This window comes from Phyllobates terribilis, unplaced genomic scaffold (genome assembly GCF_046119375.1).
Source record: "Phyllobates terribilis strain yellow unplaced genomic scaffold, ASM4611937v1 Scaffold_4__5_contigs__length_816908805, whole genome shotgun sequence".
NCBI lineage: Eukaryota > Metazoa > Chordata > Amphibia > Anura > Dendrobatidae > Phyllobates > Phyllobates terribilis.
Genome location: NW_027362764.1, coordinates 734,872,496 through 734,878,508, shown reverse-complemented (window position 1 = coordinate 734,878,508; position 6,013 = coordinate 734,872,496). Strand labels below are relative to the sequence as shown.

General features: G+C 43.1%; 1 long non-coding RNA gene across 1 annotated transcript in view; it reads right to left on the bottom strand.

Moving 5' to 3' along the window:
• Positions 1–1,801: 1,801 nt before the first annotated feature.
• LOC141264509 (uncharacterized) overlaps positions 1,802–6,013 on the bottom strand; it is a 163,609-nt gene continuing 159,397 nt past the window's right edge. Inside the window, exon 3 of the long non-coding RNA XR_012319977.1 lies at positions 1,802–2,054. This is a non-coding gene — a long non-coding RNA (uncharacterized lncRNA). The remainder of the gene's footprint in view (positions 2,055–6,013) is intronic.

The following is a 6,013-nucleotide window of genomic DNA, read 5'->3' as shown; positions in this document are numbered from 1 at the left end:
GATGCGCAAGACACATGAGTGCCTTCTTGCTGCACTACCTGCAACATGACCCTTGGATTGTCAGAATTCGAAGTAATCCCGACTACTGGGTTGCCACACTCTTAGATCCCTGGTACAAAAGTAAATTTGCCGAAATAATTCCTGCCCTAGAAAGGGATTCACGCATGCAGGAGTATCAGCAGAGGCTGTTTCAGAATCTTACATGTGCTTTCCACAAAACACCAGTGGTGCACGTAGTGAATCTCACAGTTCTAACTTGCAAACCGTGGGACTGTCGAGTCTTCATCACTCAAACCGTAACAGTAACACAGTATCTGCTGGTAACAGCAATTTTGTGGAATCGTTTCACCACTTTTTTAGACCATCCTTTGCAAGGCCACAGGAGACAAGAAGTCTGACACATAGTCAACGCCTAGAGAGGATGGTACAGGAGTATCTCCAAGTGAACATCGAAGTCATGACTGTGTCACTGGACCCTTGCTCATTTTGGGATTCCAATCTGGAAAAATGTCCGGAGCTCGCCACTCACGCCTTGGAGATCTTGTCATGCCCCGCAGCCAGCGTTCTGTCTGAACGTGTGTTCAGCGCTGCTGGTGGTGTGCTGACAGATAAGCGCACGCGGCTGTCCACTGAGAATGTAGACAGACTCACGTTCATAAAGATTAACAAATCATTGTTCTGCAAGGACTTTTCTACCCCTGTGTCACCTTGGGGAGACTAAAAGCTTGAGGATTTGGTAAAATCACCTCATCAACCGTTTTAAGCAACTGTGGGGCCATTGATGCCACTTAAGTGGTGTCTGTGCCACAATTTTGGGAAAAAATGGAGACTCTTTTTGGAGCCCCCTTGCTGTGTTTTACCAGACGTTGGCATCGTTAATTCCAGGTGGGTTGGGTCTCCCACTCCCCCCTTTTTACTGTAAGAAACTACATACACTATGGCTTAGGGTAACACAGATGGTTGAGTCTGAAGAGCTGTTTACTCAGAGGTCTGCTCCAAAGCTTCAGTGTCTGCTAGTCAGCGTAGAATTTTTAACTGGATCTAGCCTAGGCAATACTTTGGGCGTAGTAGCCCAGCTGTGAAGCAAGCTGCACTGCCTGTGTATCTAATAAGAATTTTTAAATGCATCTAGCATAGGTGTTATGTTCTGCTACCAAAGCTAAGGAAAGAGAGGAGATCTGTCCCTACTATAGGACTCAGCTGAATCCCTACGATGTAACAGGGAACCTGATCCTGCGATCAGACCTGCTAAAGTCCTAATCTAGTCTGTACGGAGACCTATAGATGTGGGGAGGAAATCCCTACAAGTACTAAGGACTGGGAGGAATATGGGACACCTCCTAACAGAAATAGTAGCAGACAGACGAACAAACAAAATAGATAGAACATAGAGGTCCGTAGACCAAGCAAACTAACAGAGTTAGATACAGAGCACAGGCTAGCTAGAAAGTAGATATACAATGAAGTCCAGCAAAGCCAGAAGGGCGGAGCAGGATTAAATAGGCCAACAAGGTCATGTGACCAGCAAAGGAAAAAAAACCTAACAGCAAGGTTCTAACAGTAGGTAGACTGTGGGGACCCCCAACCAAACCCAAACGCTCAGCCCCCCTACCGCCCCCCTTTACTTGACAATACAATAATGTAACTCTTACAACTGGATGGGTGAGGATCGGTCACAGCTTTATTAACTCTTTATACTCATTCCATTAGAAAGGCATTTTATTTCTAAAATTATTCAGCTTGTTGCAGCATGCCCTGGGTCTCCACACCGGCAAGTTGGCCAACAAGTGTAACTCTCCAACATGTCCTTTCTATTTCCAGGCCATGGAGGATCCTGCGTACTCGTATGCAGGACTCTGACCCCCATCTATCACTCTTAACGCTTGCTCCACTCCGTCCTGGAGTCCTGACAGGAATGTGTCCAGTCCAATATCCATTAAGTGAACACCGTCGGGCCATATGAGGCCTGCTTTATCTCCTTCCAGTTGTCGGTGTTGTATCACTACACCGCCTCTGTCTCTTCTAAATTTTGCCTTCCGAATACTTAGCGTCACCTGTAAAAGAAACAAACCACGTTAGGATAACAAGTCTGGTCTTATGTATCTCGCCAAACACGTGGATCGCCATCTCCCTATCCTCTGAACTTCCGTTTCTGACAGTCCTGCTCTTGCTGCTTCCGTTGCCGCGCCTATGCGGAATGAGTGTGTCCCGTAATCTTTGGGGTGGTTCCCTGCCGATGTTATGCATTTATTAAATATAGCTTGGAACTGGTATCTTGATAATGGCATTCCATCAACGTGTGATAGGAAGAAATTACTTTGTGATCTGATGGTTATATATGTTTTTACTATTGTTACCCGACTCAGAGTACCGTTTGTGGGTTGTAGAAGTACCCAAGTGCCCCTGCCCGCTGGAACTGTTTTCGATTGGCGTATGCGTAGACATATTTCATTACTGGCTATGACTACGTCCTGGTGTAATAAGCCTCCACTGGTGGTAATTTTGGATTGAGGGACTAATTCGCTTATGCATAGCGCCCCGAAGAAGGCGATCGCAAATGCAGGAGAAAGTAGTGTTGCTTCAAATTGTGAGTGTCATGTTAATGGTGTTAGGGATATGATGTGAGAAATCAGTTTTAGTGACACGGGACGGGACGTCTACACTCCTGACTTGGCTGACCCCTTTTCCACCCTTTTATGGATTGTCTGATGATAAATCTCTTTGTCACATCTCCCCAATTCAGTAGTTGGAAGTGAAATGCTACTCCGGTCAGACACCACTGCGCTGATGCCCCTGATATGCCCCTCATCATTAGCTGGTGGAGAAATTCTATGGTGACTTGTAATCTGGATTGTTCACATTGGTCAACCCGTCTGCCTGCTACTAGTCGTGTCCACTCTTCCCATGCCTTACCGTATGCTTGCCACGTCGACGGGGCAACTGACGCTCTGATTAATGGCATCAACTATTTGCCACTAGTTCCCATAGGGAGGGTGGGCAACTGTTGCCCGATGGGTGGGCGTTGGGGAGGAGCTCTGTGAAAATCTGCCAATTGAATTGTGATAAAGCGTTAGCAGCAGTTTAGACCCCTCAGCATCGTGGCTAGCGCGGACCCATGCATTGTGTTTTAGGCACAGGAATGCTAGCCGGGGTAGACGGGAGAGACGATGATGCCCTCTTATTAATGCAGTGCGCTAGGCTGGTGTTTTTTGCTATGAAGCGTATATTTTTGTTAGCCAGGCGCGCGTCCCATATTTCTACTGCTACCACTATTGGGAAGAAAAATTATTTTCCGGGCTAGATGCAGCTAAAAATTATTATTAATTTCAAAGCTGGTGGAGCTTGGTATAGATGGCCTAATACAATGAGTACCACACACTGCTACTATGCCCAAAATTATTTTCCAGGCAAGATGCAGCTAAAAATTATTATTAATTTCAAAGCTGGTGGAGCTTGGAATAAATGGCCTAATACAATGAGTACCACACACTACTACTATGCCCAAAATTATTTTCCAGGCAAGAGGCAGCTAAAAATTATTAGTAATTTGAAAGCTGGTAGAGCTTAGTATAGATGGCCTAAAAGAATGAGTACCACACACTGCTACTATGCCCAAAATTATTTTTCCGGCAAGATGCAGCTAAAAATTATTATTAATGTCAAAGCAGGTGGAGCTTAGTAAAGATGGCCTAATAGAATGAGTACCACACACTGCTAATATGCCCAAAATTATTTTCCAGGCAAGATGCAGCTAAAAATTATTATTAATTTCAAAGCTGGTGGAGCTTGGTATAAATGGCCTAATACAATGAGTACCACACACTACTACTATGCCCAAAATTATTTTCCAGGCAAGAGGCAGCTAAAAATTATTAGTAATTTGAAAGCTGGTAGAGCTTAGTATAGATGGCCTAAAAGAATGAGTACCACACACTGCTACTATGCCCAAAATTATTTTTCCGGCAAGATGCAGCTAAAAATTATTATTAATGTCAAAGCTGGTGGAGCTTGGTTTAGATGGCCTAATACAATGAGTACCACACACTACTACTATGCCCAAAATAATTTTCCAGGCAAGATGCAGCTAAAAATTATTATTAATTTCAAAACTGGTGGAGCTTGGTATAGGTGGCCTAATACAATGAGTACCACACACTACTAATATGCCCAAAATTATTTTCCAGGCAAGATGCAGGTAAAAATTATTAGTAATTTGAAAGCTGGTGGAGCTTAGTATAGATGGCGTAATAGAATGAGTACCACACACTGCTAATATGCCCAAAATTATTTTACAGGCAAGATGCAGCTAAAAATTATTAGTAATTTCAAAGCTGGTAGAGTTTGGTATAGATGGCCTAATACAATGAGTACCACACACTACTACTTTGCCCAAAATTATTTTCCAGGCAAGATGCAGCTAAAAATTATTAGTAATTTGAAAGCTGGTGGAGCTTAGTATAGATGGCCTAATAGAATGAGTACCACACACTGCTAATATGACCAAAATTATTTTACAGGCAAGATGCAGCTAAAAATTATTATTAATTTCAAAGCTGGTGGAGCTTGGTATACATGGCCTAATACAATGAGTACCACACACTACTACTATGCCCAAAATTATTTTCCAGGCAAGATGCAGCTAAAAATTATTATTAATTTCAAAACTGGTGGAGCTTGGTATAGATGGCCCAATACAATGAGTACCACACACTGCTACTATGCCCAAAATTATTTTCCAGGCAAGATGCAGCTAAAAATTATTATTAATTTCAAAACTGGTGGAGCTTGGTATAGATGGCCTAATACAATGAGTACCACACACTACTACTATGCCCAAAATTATATTCCAGGCAAGATGGAGCTAAAAATTATTAGTAATTTGAAAGCTGATGGAGCTTAGTATAGATGGCCTAATAGAATGAGTACCATACACTGCTAATATGCCCAAAATTATTTTACAGGCAAGATGCAGCTAAAAATTATTATTAATTTCAAAGCTGGTGGAGCTTTGTACAGATGGCCTAATAGATTGAGTACCACACACTGCTACAGGCCCAAAAGGTTTTACTTGGCTAGGTGCAGTAAAAAATTTGTATTACATACACAGGCGGTGTAGCTTGCAACACAGATAGGCTACTCCACTGACTAACACACACTGCAAGAGGCCCAAAAGGATTTGCTTAGCTAGATTTAGCCAAATGCTGTGAAAAACACTTGCACAGCACTAAAACAGACCTGCCTGGCAAAAAGTGATAGGAACTGATGTAACCTAGCCCTCAAAAAGGCTGGAATTACAACTAGTCACTACTCCCAACCTATCTGTTGATTTAAGAGCACAGACCTGCCTGGCAAAAAGTGATAGGAACTGATGTAACCTAGCCCTCAAAAGGGCTGCAATTACAAACTAGTCCCTACTCCCTAAACCTTTCTGTCTATTTAAGAGAAAATTTGCTTGCAATTCAGTTACACAATATAGTGCTAACAGCAGCAGCGGTGCCGTCTAACACTCAGCTGCAGCAGTGAGAAAATGGTGGCGACGGGGAAAATGGCTTGGTCTTATAGGGCAAGGACATGTGACATACACTGCCAATCACACATGCCCTTGCTTGTGTGAAAAAAAGCACTTCGCTCCGTGTGTGCGCTGCTGATAGGCTGACAGATTGCACCTCCCCACTGTAAATGCGGGAAAGAGAAAAAAAAATGGAGATCTTCATTATTCCTGCAGAGATCCATCCCCTGCGCCTCCCCCCGCCCCGCTGTACACTCAAGCTGCGTATTAACATTGATTATCAGCATTACTGTGAAAAAATCCAGTTATGATTTTGGTGCACAAACAGTTATGGAACATAACCTCGAACAGCCGAATTTTTTTCAAATCGTTCGGGTTCATCGAACGTCTCGAACACCGCCCAAGACAGCTCGAATTTGAGATTGGCGAACAGTTCGAGTCGAACAACGCTCATCTCTACTAACTATTCCAGTCATTATTTATCAACTATCTAATATGTATCTA